The 24,769-nt window shown below is 42.6% G+C and overlaps 1 pseudogene; it reads left to right on the forward strand.

Moving 5' to 3' along the window:
• Window positions 1-3,609: 3,609 nt before the first annotated feature.
• Window positions 3,610-15,751, forward strand: LOC133087167 (eukaryotic translation initiation factor 4E type 2-like; annotated as a pseudogene).
• The last annotated feature ends 9,018 nt before the right edge of the window (window positions 15,752-24,769 follow it).

The following is a 24,769-nucleotide window of genomic DNA, read 5'->3' on the forward strand; positions in this document are numbered from 1 at the left end:
GCGTCATTTGTGGATTGTATCTCCTTTATCACAAAGCTCTCACTTGGACTCATGCTCTGGAAATCAGATTTTGGTGGTAGGAATGGCCCCCACCAGATCCCATGCAGTATTCTACCTTGATCATATCACACAGAGTTGGGGCAGAAAGCGAGCTCTGATCCCTGCCGTGCCAGTTTCAAATATTTTGCTATGCCTTGTACGTTCTGAGCTTCCCTGAATAACCAACCAACTATAAATATGCCACGAATTTGTCTGTACCATTATTAAACTGACTTCCAAATCAATTGCTTTCGGAGACAAGAAGATTCTTGTGTTTCTGTGCTTCATGTAGAGGATTTTTTCCCCTAAAAGTGGCTTCCTTAAAACTCTACATTCATATTCACAATTTATCCTCGCCAAACAGTTCATTTTCACCATTACCTGTTAATCTTTTATTACACAAGTTCTTCATTAAGCATGAACAAGAGTAAGGGAAGCACCAAAAGACCACTTTGTTTTTTTCTTCTATATCCAAACCATGATTATGAAGATTCCCATTGGAAGGGAATGCCAGGTACCAGAGGGTGTGCCTGGAATATTCTCAGCTGGAGTTCCTTATATTTAAATTGGTTGAAAGGGTTTTGTGTTGTAATGTGTGCCCCTAATGTAACAGATGTTGAAACAATTCACATAATTGACATGGAGTAAAGTAAGCTGATTATATCTTGCTTTATGCATTTGGACTATTACTATACTTTTATTTTTCATGAGATTATGAGGAGATGGATAGTTCTGTTAGAAAGTGGGAAGACATAGAGGACAGTTCCAATGTAGTGGGAAATTCATTTTCATTTTTTTGCTACTGTCTTTGTAAATGAAATTCCAGACATATTATTCAGACTGCAATTGCTTGATTTTTTTTTTTTTTTTCACTTTGAAAATGAGTATCTTTGGGCCAGGGATATCTTAGGGTCAGTGGGGGTAGCTGCCTAGAGCAATTTGCAGAGAAGACTTTTGAGGCCACATCTGGGTTCCACAGAAAGGAGTGCTATAACCACCTTTCCACGTCTACCTGTGGTCAACTCTCAGTGTCTGTTATTGGCATCAGATTGTGATGCAGGGGTACATTGCTGACCCCTTTCCAGGTACTATAATATTTTTAGTATAGAGCTTTAGAGCCTCTGGGAAGGCAGACATTCTCAAAAGTTATATTGATAGACTAGAATTCTGGGAAGCTATGTCATTGAGAATCTAGACACCCTTTTTTATGGGGAGGGCAGCATGGGCTTCTAATTAAAATGTCTACCAGCATAATGTGTAGAATTATGCCTAGACATAAATCTTCCCGGCTTTATTATCATTCACTGATTTCTGTAAAATTATTCTAATACTATTCTAATACCATAAAATTTGCCACGCTTTAGTAAATGCATTTTGGGCAATCTTGCATAATTTATGTATGTAGAATTTTGTGTACATAATTGGGTCTAGTAGCTAGAAGAGGACTTCCTTCCCCCTCCACCCTTTTTTTTTAAGTTGTCAGGATTATTTGCTTGAGATGAGTTAGTATTTGTTGAGTGCACGTGTACCAAGACTCTTGTTTCATCCTAATTCAAATCTTTGACGAAGAAGCGTTCTCCACATTTCATAACTGAAGAACCTGAGGAAGCTCACAGAGTCTTCAAGACACAGCTAGTAAGTGGTAGAGCAAGGGGAGAAGTCTAGAACAGAAAAAGTATGAGAAATTAAGTTAATGTAAATAATTCTGCTTTGCTTTTTTATTTATTTATTTATTTATTTATTTATTTATTTATGGCTGTGTTGGGTCTTCGTTTCTGTGCGCAGGCTTTCTCTAGTTGCGGCTAGCGGGGGCTACTCTTCATCGCGGTGCGCGGGCTTCTCATTGTTGTGGCTTCTCTTGTTGTGGAGCACAGGCTCTACACGCGCAGGCTCAGTAGTTGTGGCTCAACGGGCTTAGTTGCTCCGCAGCATGTGGGATCTTACCAGACCAGGGCTCGAACCCATGACCTCTGCATTGGCAGGCAGATTCTTAACCACTGCGCCACCAGGGAAGCCTCTGCTTTGCTTTTGAATGTAGATTAGTAGATGAGGCTTTGAAAAGGAATTAGACCCAGCATATGTTACAGTGCTTTGAAACTTACACGGCACCTTCCCCCATCCACCATGGCTGCTTTCTGCCTTCTTGGCTGTACACTATAGTTGCCTTTTAATTTTTTAATTTTTTGTTTTTTTGGCCACACCAAGTGGCTTGTGGCATCTTAGTTCCCTGACCACTGATTGAACCTGGGCCCTCAGCAGTGAAAGTGTGGAGTCCTAACCACTGGATCACCAGGGAATTCCCTATAATTGCCTTTTTAAAATGAAAATCTGATCATGGCACAATTTTGTTTTAAAACCCTCTGATGGCTTCTTTGATCCTCTTGGGATTAAGACTATTGTCCTTAACATGCTCCATGATTGTGAAGATTCCCATTGGAAGGGAATGCCAAGTATGAGAGTGTGTGCCTGGAACATTCTCAGCTGGAGCTCCTTATATTTAAATTGGTTCCCACCCACCTCTCTTGTCCCCATGTCTCGTACCCAGTTGACCGGCCCATCCTTTTCCAGGGAATCAAGCTTCTTTCCACCTCCGGTGCATTTCCTTCTGCCTGAGGCATCCTTACCATTCATTTCTCTTATCCTTCAGTCTCTGATTAAATATTAATTCCTCAGAGAACCCTTTCCTGACAGTCTCAACTGTGTCCAGTCCCATGGCACTCTGTCCTTTTCTTTCAATGTACTTATCACAGCTGAACTACGTAAATGTATGTGTTTGGGGGGTGTGTGTGTTTAATGTCTCGTTAGATTGTGAGTTCCTTGAGGGCAGGAACCATGGCTGTATCCATTGCTATGTTCACAGTGCCTGGCACAGAATCTGCCATGTGGCTCACAGTAGAAATCTAACGTGGTATGAGATGCTGAGTGGAGTCTTTCCTGTTTTCTAAGAACAGGTGAGAAGAGGCCACAGCTAAAAAGGTGTTTAAAATCCCCACTCTCCTGTGCTCAGAGAACTTCAGCTCTGTGGCCAGCATTTTCCTGCAAAGCTTTTTCAAAAGGTGCCATTCAGCAGAACCAACTCTCAGATGACCCTTATCGCTTATACCCATCCTGGTAAAAGAGGGCTGGGAGCGGGAGAGAACCTTCCTCAGAGAGCAGCGTTCCACTTGGAGCTCATCTTTTGTCTGAAACTTGGTGAGCCGCTAGCTATCCCAGAAGGAGCTCCCCACGCCCAGACTCTGCAAAGCTAAGAGAAGGAGTGGGGAGAGGGAGGAAAGGAGAGATGGCGAATTGGGTGGGACCAGGATGTGAGTTTCTTGGACACTATGGTCAATGGAAGTGAATCTATGGAAGATGGCTTCGGACTTAAGCCTTCTGGCTAACGCCTCATGGGAGAGCAGCTGCTACAACCCGTGAGTGGATCCCAGGAGTGAGCCAGGGATGGTATCCCAAAGGACAAGCCTCTGGCCAGCCAGAAAACTCACCCCCACCAAGGTGGGATGGCTCACGTGGGACCCCTCTTTGGAACTGATGAAGAGGGGAGCCCCGTTTGATGTAGAGCTTTTTTGAAAGATGTCATTTCAGCAGAACCAGCTCTCAGACTCACTGTCGGTGGTCATGAAAGGAGCCAACCAAGAAAGTAGTAAGCTCAGGGAGAAGAGGAGAGGCGGGGGTGGGAGAGACCACCTCACTCCTCCACCCCAGCCCCTGGAGCCTCAGGCCTGGCCTCAGCTGGAGAGAAGTACAGAGCTTTGTAATGAAGATGGGATTAAAATCCTCATCAAGGTGAAACGCTTGGCAACTCGACTTGGTTAGAGGTCAATTTGAGGCCCTTACTACTCAAGAGGAAAAGGGAGCACAAAAGTAGAAGCTACTGGACATAAAATAGTTTCATGTTGTACTCTTCACTGAGTTGAAAATCAAAACAGTTAAAATTATTCGTTAAAAGGATGAAAGGACTATAAAACATCCCTTCAGGGGCTTCCCTGGTGACGCAGTGGTTAAGAATCTGCCTGCCAATGCAGGGGACACGGGTTCGAGCCCTGGTCGGGGAAGATCCCACGTGCTGTGGAGCAGCTAAGCCCGTGTGCCACAACTACTGAGCCTGCGCTCTAGAGCCCGCGAGCCACAACTACTGAAGCCTGCGCTCCTAGAGCCCGTGCTCCGCAACAAGAGAAGCCACCGCAAGGAGAAGCCTGCGCACCGCAGCCAAGAGTAGCCCCCGCTCGCCACAACTAGGGAAAGCGCGCGCGCAGCAACGAAGACCCAACGCACCCAAAAATAAATAAATAAAAATAAATAAATTAATTAAAAAAATATGTCCCTTCAGATAGAAGTTTGCATGTCCGTGTGTCTTTCCCTAGTTAAGTTCCCTCACCCGCTGCTTCTAACATGTGAAGGAGTTGAAATGCCAATTCAATCCTAACACTTCCAGCAGCCTGTTACCTCCCACTACTGTCCCCTCTCCCCTGTCCAGAAAGCAGAAGGCAATTTAGTGAGAAAGCAGAAACCAGTAAGGACATTTCCCCGTAACCCAACTCCTAGCACATTTGCCTGAAGGCACCGTGCATGAGGCTAGATGGGAGTTATTCAGTGTTACCTGTATGTAATCATCCAGTGGTTTGAATTCCACATCTTTGACCGTTCTTCTTTGTCACTAATAGACTCATTAAGAATATCTCAATGCAGAACCAGGTGGCTTAAAAAACAAAAACAGAAACTTGTAGATGCGCCTGGCTTTAACCATGTCAGTCCTAAGAACCTGCTGTATATAGCACAGGGAACTCTACTCAATACTCTGTAATGACCTATACGGGAAAAGAACCTTAACAAAAAAAAGAGTGGATATATGTATATGAATAACTGATTCACTTTGCTGTACACCTGAAACTAACACAACATTGTAAATCAACTATACTCCAATAACAATTAAAAACAAAACAAAACAATGTCAGTCCTTACTAGACACCAAATTGTGGATGACTGACAGGGACCTACTTCCTAGTCATTAGCCCCATCAGTATACTATGGAGAATGGGAACCCAAGAGCTCATTTGCTCCAGCATTTTTTACACTGTGGGTTCGAAATCGATTAAATATGTCTTGACCAGCACTTAAAAAAATAAAACAAGATAGAAAATATCAGAGTGCATAGCATGTGGTAAGGTAATATTACTTCATGAAACTTTGCAGTTGCCCCCTTGAGTGTATGTTTGTGAGTGTGTACTGGGACACAAATTTTTTTTTTTTTCACTTTGGGTTTCAGTTCAGTTCATAAGTTATTGATCTAGATCATCTCACTATGTATTGCAAATTTTGGAAACTAAATCCCAGAACAGTGAAGACACGCGTCCACGGTCGGTAGGAAGAGAGTAGGAACTCAGACCTGCATCTCAGTCTCTTGGTTAATGTTTCCCCTTCTTCTCACCAGCCCAGAGAGAATAGCAATAGTAATAGCTAATATTCAGTGAGTAATTACTATGTGCCAGCCACTGCACTAAATACATCATCTTATTTCATAGGAAAAGGGGGTTGTTTGGCTTTGTGTTTTGTTTCAAGTAAATGTTAATGGCTGAACAGTGACTTAGTGCTATAAGCTGTGGCTAGAACAGATACAGAAGCTGTGAGTAAACATTTAAAGTTTTTATAGCAGTTTGACAGAGTAATTTTATGTCTGTTGACTCTAGTAATAAAAACATTGGCTTGCATTTTATGTGTTTAATAAACGCTTTTCTAGCAATTCATTTTCTTTGTATTTTATAAAAGTATCAGTCCATGATGGACTAGAAGTAAGAACAAACTGGTTCTTCTCCACAGATAGTTTGAGAAGCACTGACTTAAACCCAGCAAGGCCAACACCTTTGTCCCTTGAGGCCTCCGTAGTCCTTTTGAAGTGCCAGGTGGTCATAGATACCCCTGGAAGAGGCAGATTGCTGGATGCAAGCCCCCTAACAGCAGAGAAGGGGTTACTGTGTTATCTAGAGCCAATGAGGGACAACTGCCCTTGTCTTGGGAATGACTAGTGGAAAAGGCACTAACGCCAATAAATATTCCAAAGCTTTCATTTACTTCAGAACTTGAGGAAGTGGGACTGATGGGGATGCTTTCCCCCTCTGGGAAAGCAGAAAGAGCTCCTTCTTTGTAAAGTTGCCCCATGAGAAAAAGTTCAACACAGAACAAATTAAATTCTCATTTCCCAAGACTCTCAGTCAGAGGGATGATGCTGCAGAGGTCTTTGGAAAACTAGGGCTCCATTAAAGGGAGCCTGTGGATGTCCTTGACATGCAGGCTCTGTAGAGGGAAGCACACTTCATAAATCCTGCTGGACTGCTTTTTGGCTGAATCCTAAGATTTGTACGAAGAACTGTTTTGAGTGAATCATTGTGTCTTTGTTTGCATCTTCTGGAATTCTGAAGACTGCAGCCAAGGAGTTAGCAAGGCTGAGCACTGGACTGAGCATTTAATCAGTTGAATGCTTCCTTATGTTTTCCTGGTTTGTTCTCATAACAAGTGACCTTCGTCCAACTCCTAGCAACACATGATTGTGGAATGTTCCCTCCTGAGGAATACTGCCTTGTTTTTTCCTTCTGAACACACTGAAAATCTCTGAAAATTCAGATGACTTTGTTTGGACAATGATAATAATGTAAGCTAACTGTACCTGCTGTGTGCCCAGTATTTTACATATGTATTATATTTTCCGTATGTATTTACTTAGTGTTTACATACTAAGTGTCCCAACAGCCCTGGTCAAATGGGGGCACAGGGGAACTAAGGCTTAGAAAAATTAGGTCACTTACCTGATGTAATTTGGTTCAGTCCTCAGCTTCTGCATTTCTATATTTCCTGCAGATTCACATCAACATCCTTGCACAAGTGAGACAATGCCAGAACTCCAAAGTCATGACATTTTCATTGATTCCTTCTACCTGAAAACAGTATCAGGGCCCGCTTCCTTTTGGTTTTGATTTTGAATACACACCACCTATTGAATAATTCAGGAGCGGAATGATGCATATATAATTGTAGGTCCTGCAAACTCAGAAGTCCCCATGGTAATAATAGCTAGCATTGATTGAAGACTTTCTACATAACCTGTCCATGCAGTAATTTTTACCTGCATTCTCTTACTTCATCTCTTCACAGAAACCACCACCTTCTCCTTATCCCTATTTCTGCTTTCTTTTCTTTCTTTTTAAACCTTAACAAAATTTTTATTTTTAAAAAAAATTTTATTTTATATTGGAGTATAGTTAATTAACAATGTTTTTTGTTTTTTTTTAATAACTTTTTTTTTCTTCCCCTGTGCCTCGCTGCTTGCGGGATCTTAATTCCCTGACCAGGGATCGAACCCTGCATTGGAAGCACAGAGTCCTAACCACTGGACTGCCAGGGAAGTCTTTCTGCTTTATTTCTTATAGCACTTTTACATAGTCTGTTCACACTAGCATACTTCAATTTACTTAACTGTATTTATTACTACCTCTCCCCACTAGAATGTAAGCTCCATGAGGGCTGTGCGTCTTTTTAGCTCAATGATAGAAGTCCCCAGCAAGTAGAACCTGGTTTGGTACATAATAGGTGCTCAAATATTTGTTGAATGAATGAATGAACCGTCACTATAGGTAAATATCACTATCATCACAAACTGAGGTTTGTGGTATTAAATAATGTGCTTAAATTGGAAGCAGTTACTCCTTTTTACTTCAAAATCAGTTTTGAAATGTTAGTGATAATAGCTTCCTTTCTCTGCTACATTGCTGGAATGAAAATTTTAACACACAAAAGAAGAGGTTGGTTTGGCACTTTAGATACCCTCCTTAGAGCAGATAAGCAGTGTGTATTTGTTGAATACATATATTGGGCCTCTCATCTGCAGTAGTAACGATAGCAAGTATTAAGGTAAATAAGATATCTTTTTCTTCTATCCTGTTGTGGTGCCCCCAAGTTTTATAACACAGTGGAGGACAAGCTTTATATGAATGACTCGCTAACACAAGATAGCTTCTGTTGAAGCAGTCGTGGGCTTCTCATGAGATAGAATTTCAGAGCTGTGAAGGGCCTGAGAGCTGTCTAGGCCAGCCTCCCCACCTCTCCCCCCAGATGCCAGATTGTGGACTCAGGTCCTCCTTCACGGGACAGCCTATTCCACTGATGTACAGGAGCATTGTTATTGGATGTCTGCGCTGTCAGAAAATTCTTCGTACTGAGCTGAAATGTATCTTCAGGTAACTTCTCCCCATTGGTCTGCGTTCTGCTGTCCAGGGAAGGACAGAATAAATGAAATCATCCTTTCACGGTCAGCCCTTCAGATACAGGTCCATCTGTACTCCTCCTTGGGTTGCTCTTGTCCCAGTTCCTCAGACCTTCCGCCTGGCATCTTTCCAGCCATTTTCCCATCCTGCTGGCTCCTGCTGGCACGCTCTCCAGCTTGTTCACGTACAGTTTGTGTCCTCCAGTGCTCCAAGTGTGCTGTCGGGGTGACATCCATTGTGTTTTGGCAGCTGCACCACCCTGTTGACTCCTTCACACCCACGAAGTCCTTGAGTGTGAACTACTGTCGAACGCAAGGGGGCAGAAAGTATTGCACAGATGGAACCAAGGATTACTGATGATTATGAAAAGTAATGGTGATGTCTGTAGACACTCTGTCCTCCATTTCTTTGGGCACTTCTGCCACACCCAAGACAGTTATGATAAGAACAGCTATTTATTGCATTTGGACTGTGCGTAAGACACTGTCCTAGCCACCTTACATATACTTCCTATTTAACTTTCAAAGCAACCATATTCATAGGTATTATGAAACTCTGTGTTACACTTGAGGAGACAGAGATTAGGAGAGATTAATTAACATGCTTAAGATCACATAGCTTGTCATTAGTAGAGCATGGATAGGAATCTGTTTGACTACAAAGAGGACAGGCTTAGCAATTCAAGGCTCCAAGTCTCATTCTCTCTGAAAAACATGCACAGGAAGATATTTTAAAGGAGTTATGATATCTTCGTCCTGTCCTCTGAAGGAGGAAAGGATCCAAGTTACTGTGTTTCTACTCTCTGCCTGCCGTTCCATATCCGTTTATCTCATTTAGTCCTCAGGACAATTCTATGAGGAGAGCACTGTTGTCATTAACCATTTGACAGGGGAGGAAACCGTGGCTCAGAGAGGATAAAGCTAGGTCACTCACATAGCTCCCTGAGCCCAGAGCCTACATGCCTTCTGCCATACTATGCCACTTCTCAGAGAAGATTTTTAACTCAACCCTAACTGCCTCCCTCCCAGAGGGTCTCTGACTAGACTGCCATCCACCATGACGGTCTCCCCTCTTCTGTGCAGCATTACCAGACTTACTGACTTACCAAATTACCTAAGTGGAAACAAGAGAAAACCCACACGAAATTAGATGAGCGTTCACTCAATGGTAAAGGCTTCCTATATGCATATCTTTGAGCCAAGGATCAGCCTTAGAAGCAAAGTAAGGAGCCAGCTGAAGTTATTAGAGCTCAGCTCAGATGTGGCCCATCATGCTTCCTTCTCCAGTTGTAGGACCCCATACATAAATCTATGGTGAGTGCAATGGCTGCTGTCAAGACCTGATCATTAGTGATGCTCACTTGAGGGCCATGGACCCACCAGTCTTCAGAGTGAATTAACTTACTTGCCAAATCACAGGTCCAGAAATCTAGAGACCACCAGTAAGAATCTTGACAAATCACATTACTAATCTTTGCATTTGCATGGAATGTAAGTGTTCACAAAATGCTTTTTACTTACATTATTCCATTTGTTCCTCCCACCAACCTGGTAACAGAGGCCAGGCAGGGGTTCATTGCTCTGTTTTGCAAATAGGGAATCAGAAACTCCGAGGGACTCAGAGACTGGCTCAGAGCCTCACGGTCTCTAGGGCAGAGCCCGGACACAGTTCATTCAAGCTGTGAATCCTGCCTTCGCACTCTTGCCCCTTCTCCCTTTACTCCTCTCTCACACTGTGCCCCAAACTTCTTGTATGTCTCTGCCCTTGCCATTGGCCCATTAACTAAGAACAGGCACCGGCTCAGAACGAACTTCACTAGACCAAGCAGGGACTGCTCTTTTTCAGGCTTCACATCCCATGCCATCTGGTCACCCTGACTTTCTACAGAACAGATGCGATGGTTTACAGGTTGTCATCAATGTTCGCCATCACTTGGGAAGTCCAGTTGAGTCTGCAGCACTAAGCTGCCATAAATGTTCTTTTTCCCCAGGCAAGTGCCTGTGTATTAATCTTCATGTCACGCTAACCATTTGAAAAACTTACAACTTTACTTGGTTTCTCTAGGGTGGACAGTAAACTGAGAAATTGCCCTGGAAGCCAAGGCTTTCCTGTGGATTGGCTCAGGGAAGATCATCTGACCTAAAACTCACTCTGCGCTTGGCCAATGGGCAGAGGCTGCAATCTCCACACCACCCAGCTCAGAGTTGAAGCCTGCTGACCCCTACCCCGTTCTATCTCTAATCTAGCCTCCCTTCTAAAATGTTGTCATTTCAGATACGTTCTGTGATTAGAATCATATTGTATGTAACCTTTTGGAAATGGCTTTTTTCTACTGAGCATAATTCCCTGGAGATTCATCCAAGTCATGATATAGATTTTTTTTTTTTAACATCTTTATTGGAGTATAGTTGCTTTACAGTGGTGTGTTAGTTTCTGCTTTATAACAAAGTGAATCAGTTATACATATACATATGTTCCCATATCTCTTCACTCTTGCGTCTCCCTCCCTCCCACCCTCCCTATCCCACCCCTCTAGGTGGTCACAAAGCACAGAGCTGATCTCCCCGTGCTATGCGGTTGCTTCCCACTAGCTAGCTATTTTACGTTTGGTAGTGTATATATGTCCATGCCACTCTCTCACTTTGTCACATCTTACCCTTCCCCCTCCCCATATCCTCAAGTCCATTCTCTAGTAGGTCTGTGTCTTTATTCCCGTCTTGCCACTAGGTTCTTCATGACCTTTTTTTTTTTTTCCTTAGATTCCATATATATGTGTTAGCATACTGTATTTGTTTTTCTCTTTCTGACTTACTTCACTCTGTATGACAGACTCTAACTCCATCCACCTCATAAAATAAAATAAATAAATAAATATATTTTAAAAATCTAAGTGAAAATTTTAAAAAATTAATTAAACCTAAACTTAAAAAATTTTTCATTTAATGTATGGACTTTAGATAATAAACCAAAACAAAAATCTGTATCAGGTGCATGATATAGATTTTTGTTTTGGTTTATTATCTAAAGTCCATACATTAAATGAAAAAAATTTTAAGTTTAGGTTTAATTAATTTTTTAAAATTTTCACTTAGATTTTAAAAATTTATTTATTTATTTATTTTATTTTATTTTTGGCTGCGTCGGGTCTTAGTTGCGCCACGCGGGATCTTTCGTTGTGGCGTGCGGGCTCCAGAGCGCTTGGGCTCTGTAGGCTCTGTATTTGTGCTACGTGGGCTCTCTAGTTGTGGCTCGCGTGCTCAGTAGTTGTGGTGCGTGGGCTTAGTTGCCCCGCGGCATGTGGGATCTTAGTTCCCCCACCAGGGATCAAACCCGTGTCCCCTGCATTGGAAGGTGGATTCTTAACCACTGGGCCACCAGGGAAGTGCCTCACTTAGATTTTTGATGGGGGTGTGTGTGCATGTGTTTTTAATTAACTAAAATCTGTAGCCGAAGTTACAGAAGCTAGCTGTGCTACTTCCTAGCCAGGAGCCCTTGTTGATCGCTTGATCTTTTTGAGACTTGGTGTCCTCACTTTTAGAATGAGCATAATAATTAGAACTTTATATTTGACTTTTTAAAGTTTCAAGGAGGAGAAGCATCCATATTCCCCTCACTAATGCAAGCTTATTGTAAAGATGCAGGACAATGTCTTCTTTAGCCACAGGGTAACTCAGTACTTCAAGTATTGGGATAAAGAGCAGGCCTTGTGCATTTTTTATGTGTGACCCCCTGTCATTCATATTATCCAGGAGAAAAGATCTGAATGAGTTGGTTGGCTGATTCCAATATAGAGAACCTGTAATGGGCCCACACCAAACCCCTTGAAGGTGTCCTCTCGAGGCCCTCTTGTCAATGTGCTAGGGGAATCTATTAACGTCTCTGTCTGGCCATCTGTCAGAACCAAGCAAAGATGCCTTGGGAGGTGATGCCCCTTTTGTAGGAGGTATTCAGCCTAAGGCTGATGGCCACATATCAGGTATGGGACACAGCAGAGAGTACAGCTGATCCCTGGCTTTAGTCCTTTGTAGATGAAGGGCAGATATATTTCATTCAGAGTAAAACACAAGAAGTCCCCATTCAGTCAATGTGCTCAGAAGGGTCACTGCATTTGAAAGGTCCTTAAGGCTTAATGGACCCCCAACCAGGACAGCGTTTCACAAGATTTATAAGGAGCAGAATTCAACGGCTAAGAACACCTTTGGCCAACTATAAAGCCCTGTACAAATACTAGTGATTTCACAAAGTCGTCTGATTTAACATGAATTCAGTGTCATCTAAGTAGCATTTTGGTTATGTTCTACTAGAAAGGAAATTTCCGTGTGTGTGTGAGAGAGAGAGAGAGACAGATTTTTTTAAATAAGTGACTCTGGTTTGTCATAGCTATTCAGGTTAAACAGGAAAATGAAAACACACACATACACAGACACACACACTCACACACACATCTGCTTGTGTTTCTGAAAGGAGACAGCAGAGTTCAGTATAGAGCTGGAAACAAAGCCAGCTGGTTCCTCTGAAATGTCAGTGGGCAGGAACATACAGACTCCCATGATAGCTTCCGGATTTCTTCTGATAACAGTTACAAAGTGGCCAGCAGGTAGGAACAAAGGTCAGTCCAGGCACATCCCGGGTCCTGGGCTGTGATACAGTATCTAAAAACAAACATAAATCATTGAAAGCTTAGGAGTTCGGGCTCCTTCCTCAGACTCCACATTTGAGATGCAGAGAGGAACTAAATTACATCTTTGTATATTTAATCTAACAATTTTTTTCCCTTTTCAACTTTCAAAATAAGCCATTTCTTAGATCAGGCTGAGCCTGGGGAAATGAGAGTATCAACCCTCCCCGGGTTGAGCCCATCCCACTTGAAGACTGTAAATAGCTTATTCCACTTGGCAGGGGTCCTCCTCACCCTGGTAATGAGTAATTCCTGCTGGCTGCCACTGACCCCAGGCTGAAGCAAGGCCTTCAGGAGCACAGAAGGAGATCTGTGTGCTCCTTTGCTTCTTGGCTTCTGAACAGCCCAGCCCTGCCTGGAATCACTGGGCACTGACACTTTAGCGATGCCTGAGACCAGATTACAGATCTTCATTTTTCATGATGAATCCTACCGTTTTGATTTTGTGGGTCTTGATAGGAATAGGAGCAGTAAGGTATATCTTTGCATATCCCTCCCCACCTTAGACCCCAAGTCCTGAGTGCCCCTTCACCACCTATGCTCCCTTTTATCCCAGTAATTGCCATATTTTCTTGTGTTTTATGATTTTTCTGTCAGCTTCACTAAAACGTGAGCACCTTCCGGGCAGGGACAGTGTCTTTTTTTCTTCGTCTCTCCTGCCCCTAGCAAAATGCCTAGCACGTAATAGGTGCTCTATAAATGTTTATTGACTGAACCTAGAAGAACCAGAATGCATCCGTAGGAAGGTGAGCAGGATCCATAGGAAGGGGGAGGCCCTGGAATCCAGGTCACACGAGGAACTAGGTGTGTGTGGTGTGTCGGGAGGCTGCAGTGGACAGGATAACGGACGCCCAAAGATGTCCACGTCTTCATCCCCTGAACCTGTGAATATGTTATGTTACGTGGCAAGGGAGAATTACAAATTGCAGGTGGGATTAAGGTTACTAACCTGCTGACCTGAACATCGGGAGATTATTGTAGATTATCCAAGTGCTCAATGTAATCACAGGGTTCTTATAAGAGGGAGGCAGAAGGGTCATGGTCAGAGCAGGGGACATGATGACAGAAGCAGAGATTGGAGTGACGTGGCCACAAGCCAAGGAACGCAGGCAGCCTCTAGAAGATGGACAGGCAAGGAACAGATTCTCCCCTAGAGCCTCTGGAAGAAACGCATCTCTGCCAACACCTTCATCTTAGCCCTGTGAGGCCCATTTCCGACTTCTGACCTCCAGAACTACAGGATAATACATTTATATTGTTTTAAGCCCACTAAGTTTATGATAATTTGTTACAGCAGCAGTTGGAAACTAATACAGAGGCTAATCTTAGTGGAAAGAACCTAACAGAGGGCATGAACCTAGAAAAGGAAATGGCCATGTGGGAATAGCTCAGTTAACATCCAAAGAGGCCTTCCCAGCTGAATCACCATAGATCAAAATTAGTTGACAGTACAATCGGAATTGGTTACTAGCTCAATGTGTGCCACCTCTAGCCACCTAAGTAGTGAGTGTCTCTAATAACTCGGGAGAGGCCCTAGTACAGCTACTGTAAAAGAGTCTGTCAGACCTGGGTTTGAGTTCTTTGCCACCTGTAACTGTATGGTCTTCAGCAAGTTATGTAACCTCTCTAAGCCATAGTCGTCTTATCTGCAAACTGGGCACAAATCTGTCTCTTCATTAGAAGGGTTGATGTGAGGATTACATAAGATAGCACATGTAATGTCCTTAACATAATGCCAGTCACATGGTAAACACTAACTGCTTTCTATTACTACAAATATACATACAATCTTGTTTATAACAACAGTCTTTGAGGTATCACTGTACTCCTCACTGACTAGGTCATGTGTAGAGTCTGTGGTGAGAACAAAAGTTCGAGAAGAACAATCAGGATGGTTAAAAGACCCTAAATCAGGTTCTGTAAAAAGAATGGCCAAATGAATGGGGAGGTTTGACATGAAGCTCTTTGAAATATTTTCAGCACCGGTTACATGATTTGTGGGATCCAATACAAAATGAAAGAGTGGGTTTCCTCATTCAAAAAATTATTGAGAGTTTCAAGATGATGACAACAGAGCATTAAACGAGCACAGGGCCCTGCTGCACAGTTCACACACCCATGAAGTGGCCCTGAGTATCACCACGTAAAAGTGATAGACTCACTCTGTGAGGCGGTGGCGACAGCAGCAAGAAAGTGAACAAGTTCAAGGCCTTGAAAGATGATGACAGTGGGGAACCATGATCAGAATGAAGAAAACAGCACATAGAAAGATGGTGAGAAGGAAGCATAGGAACGGGACAAGAGTCAGAGCAGCAGCAAGAGGAAGGCTGTTGTCCTGCATCTGAGAGCATCCCTTGCAGTACAACTATGCTTTCTGGTCCTTCAGGAGAACCCCAGGCCACCCCACCCGCTCACAGAACTTTGAACAGAATATCAACCAGATTGATACCTTTGATACCTCCCGTCCTGGAGGCTTGACAGCAACATGATAGCTCCCTGCAGTCTGACAGGTCACAGTGACTTCTTCCAAGTAAGAATCCTTCAAAGAAGGAACTAATCCTATCTGGGAGGATGATGCAAATAAAAATAGTGGCAAGTGAATTATTTTCCTGTGGAAGGGTTTGGCATCCTGTTGCTGGCAGAATCTCATCCCCTGGCCATGCTGGGGGAATAGTTCACGGTTGGGGAGGAGATCTGTGGGCATGTGGTCTCTGTGTGGTTTCGGGAAGACATTATTTCGATATAGAATGAGACTGGGAGTGACCTAGTCACCACAGCCTGAATCTGGACACGTGTGTGTTTGTCCGAAATGGGTGGGAGGCGTCCAGCCAGCCCTTCCTTCTGTTCACTGAAGGGACATCCACAAGCCTCACACTCCCCTTTTGCACTCATTCCTGCCCTCCAGCATTGCTGACTTTATAAAGCAGAAGAACGGAAAATGTGACTTTGTAATAGACACACTTTGGTTTTTAATGGGGTTCTGTGGAGGGGAATTCAGCCTTTTTTTTTTTTTTTTCTTTTTTGCTATGTGCTGTCCAGATGCCGCTTGGGCATTCTGTTGTGTTCTTCTCACGCTGTGACATCATGACCACATGTACGAGCCAGCACGGTCACCTGAGGGTTGTCAGTGCTGTGAAGGTCTGTGCATCCAGGAAAAGCTTTCTGTTGGAGTGTCCTGGAATAGCTGTAAATGCTCTCCTCTAGCTCTGCCGTGAAATTATTGGGACGTTTTGTTGATTTCTTTCCCCTCTTCCCCCAAGCCCACCATGTTCTAAAAATGTGTTTCTGATTTTATACAGTCTCTGCTTATGCCCTCCCTTCTTCCCTCCTGTGGTGGTGCTCTCTTTCCTTCTGAGGCACAGCTGCACTTAGCATTCCATCCAGTGGGCTACACTGGTTTCACTCAGGCGGCTTGGAAGGGGTGATGCCTTGGTCAATTAAACTGGAGCAGAATCCAGCTAGATTAGGAGCTAGATTATAATGTGTGTTCTAAGTGCAGGAATTGGAGCTGAAGACAGTGACTGAAATCATCTTCCCAGGTGAGCAGGGCCTGTGTGTCCAGCCTGTTTCTGTGGGCTGTTGCGTGCCCCTTTTTGGGGGAAGGGAAGTGGGAAGCTGGTTGATGGTGGCCTTAATGTTTTATTTGGTAGATTCTGTGATTCTGAAAGTGAGACATCTGAAGAAAAGGCGGCCTTGATGGATGCCGTCATGCGCATGGCTGTGCCTGTCTCTAATGGCTGGAAAAACCTACCTCCAGTCCTCACCACCTGGTAAACCCAGGATTTAAATACCAGGATGATCCAGGATGCCCAGACAGAAACCTCTTAAAGGTTGACACAAGCATGCTCTTAAAACGACCTCTCATCAGAGCACTTAGGATTCGAATAAGTAATGATTAAGAGTCATACAGCAACCTCCAAGTAGCTTATTTGATTCTTGTGAGTGAAGATTGCAGTTCTTTGAATTAAGACTTTCTTTAAAACATATCGTTGAAGGCTAGGAGGATCCTCAGAGAAAGATATGAGAGTGACAGGCATTTCCTTTTTGTGTATAGATTAATTTCTTCTTACTTTCCAACTTCTGAATGCCCTCTAATTACCACTGTTTGGGGATGCTTTTTCCTAAAAAAATAGAGGAGTAAAGGGGCCAAATAGAGGTGCTTCTATTACAAATAAAGTTAGGTTGGATAAGAAGATCAGGCAAAGGTATAAACTCCAGGAACATAAAGAATGAATTCTGGGGTCCAGACAGTCGTGGAGGGCTCAGGCAAATATAGGAGCAATACTGGCTAAAACAGGAAGCAAAGTCTGCTTCCTAAGATTTGTTTAGATCCCAGGGAGGTCTTCACTTTTGCCTACACTCAGATTTACCATGAACATTCCAAAGAGAACAGACATTTGGATTTGCCCTCCTATTATGTGCATGTGGATGGGTGCACATATGTATAATGTGTTCATGAGCGAGGGTCTTGTCAGACCAAGTGGTTAGGTACATTGTCCGTATTTTTGCTTTTTTAGTTTTTGTCTCATTTGTTCAAGATTTTTGAAACTCTTTTTTTTAAATTGAAGTATAGTTGATTTACAATGCTGTGTTAACCTCTGCTGTGCAGCAAAGTGATTCAGTTATACATATATATACATTCTTTTAAAAATTCTTTTCTATTACAGTTTATCACAGGATTTTTTTTAACATCTTTATTGGAGTATAATTGCTTTACAATGTTGTGTTAGTTTCTGCTGTATAACAAAGTGAATCTGCTATACGTATACATATATCCCCATATCTCCTCCCTCTTGCGTCTCCCTCCCACCCTCCCTATCCCACCTCTCTAGGTGGTCACAAAGCACCAAGCTGATCTCCCTGTGCTATGCGGCTGCTTCCCACTAGCTATCTATTTTACATTTGGTAGTATATATATGTCCATGCCACACTCTCACTTAGTCCCAGCTTACCCTTCCCCCTCCCCGTGTCCTCAAGTCCGTTCTCTACGTCTGCGTCTTTATTCCTGTCCTGCCCCTAGGTTCTTCAGAACCTTTTTTTTTTTTTTTTAGATTCCATATATATGTGTTAGCATACGGTATTTGTTTTTCTCTTTCTGACTTACTTCACTCTGTATGACAGACTCTAGGTCCATCCACCTCACTACAAATAATTTCATTCCTTTTTATGGCTGAGTAATATTCCATTGTATATATGTGCCACATCTTCTTTATCCATTCATCTGTCTCTGGACACTTAGGTTGCTTCCGTGTCCTGGCTATTGTAAATAGTGCTGCAATGAACATTGTATCACAGGATATTGAATATAGTTCCCTGTGCTATACCATAGGACCTCATTGTTTATCCATCCTATATGTAATGGTTTGCATCTGCTAACCCCAAACTCCCAATCCATCCCTCCGCCAAGATTTTTGAATCTCTTTATGTTTTCTAGAGCTGCTCCTGTTTCTCCTTTCTCTTTGACATTGAAGTATTTGAAAGTTATCTTTTCCCATCAGAAGCATGCTGACTGTATGCCGGTTAGAACAAGGGGTTATCCCTCTTAGGCAGCATCTTACCATCTTATCTTTTCCCATCAGAAGCATGCTGACTCTATGCCGGTTAGAACAAGGGGTTATCCCTCTTAGGCAGCATCTTACCCACAGTGTTCACCGAGATGGTCTGCCTAACAGCTTTAAATGGGGGGGTGGGGTTGAATAGTCAATGTAATCAAACCACCTATTTTTTCCAAACTAGCTTGAGAGGTTTTTTCCATTTATTTTGACTCCATGGGCCTCTGATATGCTGAGATATGGCACAGCTTTGGGTATGGCATCACCTGTTCTAGAAACCAAGGCAAGAAGGTCTGCTGGGGAACTGGAAGTCAGTCTCCACTTTGGCTGTTTTCCAATGACCGCTTTGCTGGGTTTTCCATTTGCAATTGGCCCCCACTCCCTTCCAGGGCTCTACTCTTTTCATCCTTCTGTTCACATGTATGTGCTTTTTTTCCTGGGACACTGGCAATAATGTTCCACCTGGAGAGAAGCTTGTGTGGTCCACAGTGCTCCAAGAAGGAATTCTCAAGTATTTGTCAGCGAGAGGGAGCAGAGGCTGCTACGAGAGTGATTGTACTTTTAGAGCAATTGTCTACTGCAGCGATAATGGACATTTTGGGGAGAAAAAAAGAAGTGATAGACTTGACCCCCAACAGAGAGAACTAGAACTAAGGGGAAGAAACTGCAGACATAACATACGGGAGAACTTTGTAATCAGCCAACTGAAGAGAGGAGAAACTTTGGCACTTCTGTCCCCAGAGGTGTTCAGGCGGAAGGTGGGCAGCCACTGTCCTGGAGGACGGAGGACTCCTCGTCACTAAAGGTACTCAGAATCTGAAGAAATGAAAAATTATACTAAATGACTGCTAAAATTATTTCTAGTTCTCATACCTGATAATTCTATCAAATATTTTAAGAAAGGGGATTTTAAGAGCCCTCAAGCTTTTCTCGAAAATTTAATGCTGTTTTTGAACAATATAGAACACACATACACACTCACGCACACATACCATTCTTTCCTGCATTCACAGCTTTTCATATATTTTCCCTATTGTAATTATTCCACTTTTTTCTGTTTATGCACTTTCATGATTACATAATATTTCATTGAATGGACATAGTATAATTTATTATTCCCTAGTTATTGGGTGGCTCCATTCTTCCAATGTTCAATTATTATAAAGAGCTATGCTCTAGATATTTTTGCATATGCAACTTCTTTTCCCTCTTGAAATACTTTATTAGAATAATTAGAGCTCATTAGGTTGCAAATTATACAGCTCATTGGAGCAGCCTAAGTAAAAGAGGTTTGTGGATAAGCATATAGAACAATCACAAAGATACAAAGTGCAAGACACACGTAGGAACTGGAAAGGTCTTCAACACACCCCATCTCCCCTCCCTGGGCTCTTGTTTTCTTTAGACTGCCTTTCTTCTTTGCCTGCTCCTAGTTTCCTCTTCCCTTATAACTTTGGGTCACATGAGCCTTTGACTTGCCTTGGAGCCAGAGACCTCAGGTTTTTATCAGAAGAGTCCAGAGCCAACCACTATCTGATCAGAATTTCAGTATCTCTTATACCAGATTCCTGAGTTAAGAGTCTTTTAAGCCAAGCTCCTGAGACTTTGTGACCTGAACTCTCCTCTGATTGGTGGAGGGGGAAGGGATTGGTAGTGGGGACAGGGCTCTGGAGTCTGTCCAGATTCAAACAGAGCTCTACCACTTACTAGCCATGTAACCTTGTGGTAGTTACTTAGCTTTTCTGTGTCGCTGTTTGTTCCTCTGTAAAATGAGGGTACACTGGCACCTACTGCAAGAGGTTATTGCGAGAATGAAATAAAATAATCCTTGTTAATGATTATAAGAAAGGCACTAAGTCCACAATATGTGTTAGTTCTTCTTTTTTTTTAATTTGTTTTGTGGAAAAATATACATAACATAAAATTTACCATTTTAACCATTTTAAAGTGTACAGTTCAATTCAGTGGCATTAAGTACATACACCTTTTTTGTGTGTTTTTTTTTTCTGGCCACACCACACGGCTTGTGGGATCTTAGTTCCCCCACCAGGGATCTAACGGCGGTCACAGCAGTGAAAGCGCGGATCCCTAACCACTGGACCGCCAGGGAATTCCCGAGTACATACACATGTTGTACAACCACTACCACTGTCCATCCCTAGAAGTTATTCATCATTCCAAACTGTAGCTCTTGTTTTTAAATTATCATTGTTATGATTATTCAGATATGACTGCTTGGGTCCACCTTTTGGAAGGGTGTGATGGGAGCGTTCCCCGAAGACAGGAACATAGTGGGTAGGCACCCTCAGTGTCTACTGAAAATATTACACTCTTACAGTTCTTTAAGCCATACAGATCACTTTTACACATTATTTTATGCAATCCTCCCAAGAAAGGACTTCTTAAAGTAGAAAGGGGTTATAATCCTTATGTTACAGGAGACCCACCTGAGGTTTAGGAAATCTGAGTTCCCCAACTTCTCCAGTCTTCTTACTTGTACAGTCAGGACTCAAGGTCAAGTCTTCTCATCCAAGTTCGTGCCTTCTCCATGACATCTCAGAGACGTGATTAGTCAGCCAAGCTTTATACCGTTTGTTTGTAGTTCCTATTACATATGCTATTTCAGCTTATGAGAAGGAAGAGAAGAATTTCAGATTGGAACTTGTGGGTGGGTTTTATCTGGGAGGTACAGGCCTTCAAGAGGTCTGTCGGCTGGTTTAGTTTACCAGTTTTCATCCTAACATATAGGAAAAACAATAATTAACTTTATTGTATAATGTGGTGACTCTGTGAAAGCCAAAGTGTGGAGGGATTGCTTAATGGATCTCTTTTTTTTTTTTTTTTTAATTAATTAATTTATTTATTTATTTTTGGCTGTGTTGGGTCTTCGTTTCTGTGCGAGGGCTTTCTCTAGTTGTGGCAAGCGGGGGCCACTCTTCATTGCGGTGCGCGGGCCTCTCACTGTCGCGGCCTCTCGTTGCGGAGCACAGGCTCCAGACGCGCAGGCTCAGTAGTTGTGGCTCACGGGCCCAGTTGCTCCGCGGCATGTGGGATCCTCCCAGACCAGGGCTCGAACCCGTGTCCCCTGCATCGGCAGGCAGACTCTCAACCACTGCGCCACCAGGGAAGCCCTTAATGGATCTCTTAACTTTTCCTTTGGGGAAGTCCTGAAATACTTGCTGGAAACCAATGGCATTACTAAGTGAGTTTTTTAAAGCGAGATAGTGAAAAAGGCACCGTTAGAATCAAAATGGGTGAGTGTCTGCTGGTGTCTTATGGTTTATACAGAGAAACATACTGTGTGTGATTGGCTTGATTAAATTGAAAAGGTTAAAGTGAAAAACACCTTTGCCAAATACCAAAAGTCTTATAAAAAGTCTTCATTTTATACAAAAACCACAGGAAGGAAGCTTGTGTGGACTCAAGCTACCTCACAGCACCTTTCTAGCAACTAGATTAATGTTTGCTATTAGGCAGTGTTTCCATTAAATTAATGACCACTTCTTTGGGTTAGATACTTGCCTTCCATTTGGCACTTAGGCTCATTTCCTGTCACTTGTTCTAAAACAAAATCACTCAGGATAACTGAGCACCTTAGTGTGATGAGCTTTCATTATGTCTGTTTTGATTATTCTTTTTGTATGAAACTTATGGATTCTCCTGTGCCCTTTCATAGCAAATCACATATCTTCTCTTTGACTTTCAGCCTGATCCCACCCCATCTATGCCACCCTGATCTCACCCTATCTATGCTGCTCTAGTTTGCTTAACTCTACAGTACCAGTTATATTGATTTCCTTGTAACTCTCAAATATGTTGTATTCAGCCAGTCTCTGTGTCTTTACCCATGCCTTTCCTGTACCCATGTGTAATACCTTTCCCCTTTATCCATCCTGAACATTTCAGTCCTTCACTGGCAACAAAATCCAACTTATTCTCTAAGCCTTTCTTTTCATTTTTTATTTTTTATTTATTTATGTTTGGCTGCGTTGGGTCTTCGTTGCCGTGAGCGGGCTTTTTCTCGTTGCGGCGAGAGGGGGCTGCTCTTCGTTGTGGTGCGCGGGCTTCTCATTGCGGTGGCTTCTGTTGTTGTGGAGCACGGGCTCTAGGCACGTGAGCTTCAGTAGTTGTGGCACGCGGGCTCAGTAGTTGTGGCTCACGGGCTCTAGAGCACAGGCTCGGTAGTTGTGGCGCACGGGCTTAGTTGCTCCGTGGCATGTGGGATCTTCCCGGACCAGGGCTCGAACCCGCGTCCCCTGCATTGGCAGGCGGATTCTTAACCACTGCACCACCAGGGAAACCCTCTAAGCCTTTCTTGATCATTTTAACCCATATAGATTTCATCCTGCTGTGAGTTTGTATAGCTTATAAATTACTACCATCATTTATTGAGCACCTATTAAGGGCCAGTCCCATTATCTCTACTCCTCATTACAACTACACAAGGTAATCATTGTCATCCTCGTTTTATAAAAGAGGCAACCGAGGTTTCAGAAAGATTAGGTAATTTTCCCAGAGTCAAACACCCTAAAATGCTAAGCTGAGGATAGAACTGCAGGGATAACTGATTCTAAAGCTCTCCCTCTTTCTACCTATGCTGTCTCCTGACTACATACCACCCAGCTACATGTGTTCTCTAAGTGTTTTATGTGTGCTAGTTTTTTCTCCTCAATTGGCTCTTAAAATCAGGGACTGTATAATTTAAAAATTGTATTCAACTGCTGGTTGCAGAGATCCTTTACTATGGCTTCAATAAGATAGAAGTTGATTTTTCTCTCACTTAAAAGGAGTCCAGAGAAAGCCGGCCAGGACTGATAATGTGGACCCTAAGAGAGCATCATGGTCCAAGCCTCTTTTAGCTCTTCCCTCTGCCATCCCCAGGGTGTGAGCCTTATCCTTGTGTTTACAAGATGGCTTCTGGAAGTCCAGCCATCATTTTTGTGTTCCAGGCAAGGTGGAAGAAAGGATGAAGGGAAAAGAGTAGGCCTCCCAGTTGACTTTTAAAGACCTTTTGTGGAAGCCTCACCTTGCAACTTCTGTTTATATCTCATTGGGCACCACATTTGCAAGGAAATGCAAGGGGAATATTTTTTAGCTGAGTACACTGATTCACTGAACAATGACGGTAGTCTGTTTCCGAGAAAGAAAGATGTTGAACAGACTAGTGGTTTCTGCCACAGAGACCCATGTCACGATCTTCTTTTATATTTGCATAGCACCTAGAAGGTGTTCAATAAACACTGGTGGACAGTCTAATGTAGAGAAATAGAAAGTGGAAAAAGGTAATTTAGAAAGCTGATAAATGAAGAAACTGAAGAGACAGGTAGCCACATGCGATTTCTAAGTATTTTTATAAAAAAAAAAAATACCCACTGTCTTCTCCCTAAACAACCCTGCTGTTATACAAGCTTCCTGTATGGAATGAATGCTTAAAAAATTAACATCAAGATTAAGAAAATGAGGCCAAGTCATTTGAAATTATTTTGACTAGATTCATGGTTGTTTCTTTCAGCCTTTATTCTTTGCATACATTTTATTTCCAACAAAATTGGAATCATAAAATGTTCTGTTTTGCAAAAGGACTCATTACAAACCACCACTTCTGACAAAATGACCAGTACTCAGGAATAGCTGATGAGCACTTAGAGAAAAAGAATAGATTACATTTCCAATAGAAATTAGTGCTATGCATTTCTGCAGCTCTCCTGAGTTTCTTATTTTGACTTGCAAAATAATTTGAACGCTTTAAAGAAGTATCTATGGTAATTACCTGAAGTGTTTCACCAGCCCCCAGATTAACATCCAGAGAGGGTCTTTGTTTGAGATTAAAAGCACATTTTGTAATTTTTAATTTTGTTATATTTTCAAATTTAGAAGAACGAATAATACGTGGAACATCTGTATGCCCTATACACAGCATTACCAATTGTTTACAGTTTGGCCCATTTGCTTTATCATTCTCTCTCTCTCTCCCCACCCCTCCCCCTCTCTTTTTCTATAGTATGTAGGTATGACTTTTTTTCTGAAATTTTGAGAGTAAATTGGCGATATATGTTAGGAGACCCCTAAACACTGCAGAATACTTGCTGAGAAAAAGATATTCTCTTATATAACCACAACAGTGTGATCAAAACAAGAAGTTAACATTGATACAACACTGTTGTCTAATACATGGTCCATAGGCAAATTCCATTAATTGCCCCAGTAATGTCCTTTATAGCTGGTTTATTTTCCCAGGGCAGCATCCA

Source organism: Eubalaena glacialis, chromosome 3 (assembly GCF_028564815.1).
Source record: "Eubalaena glacialis isolate mEubGla1 chromosome 3, mEubGla1.1.hap2.+ XY, whole genome shotgun sequence".
Classification (NCBI taxonomy): domain Eukaryota; kingdom Metazoa; phylum Chordata; class Mammalia; order Artiodactyla; family Balaenidae; genus Eubalaena; species Eubalaena glacialis.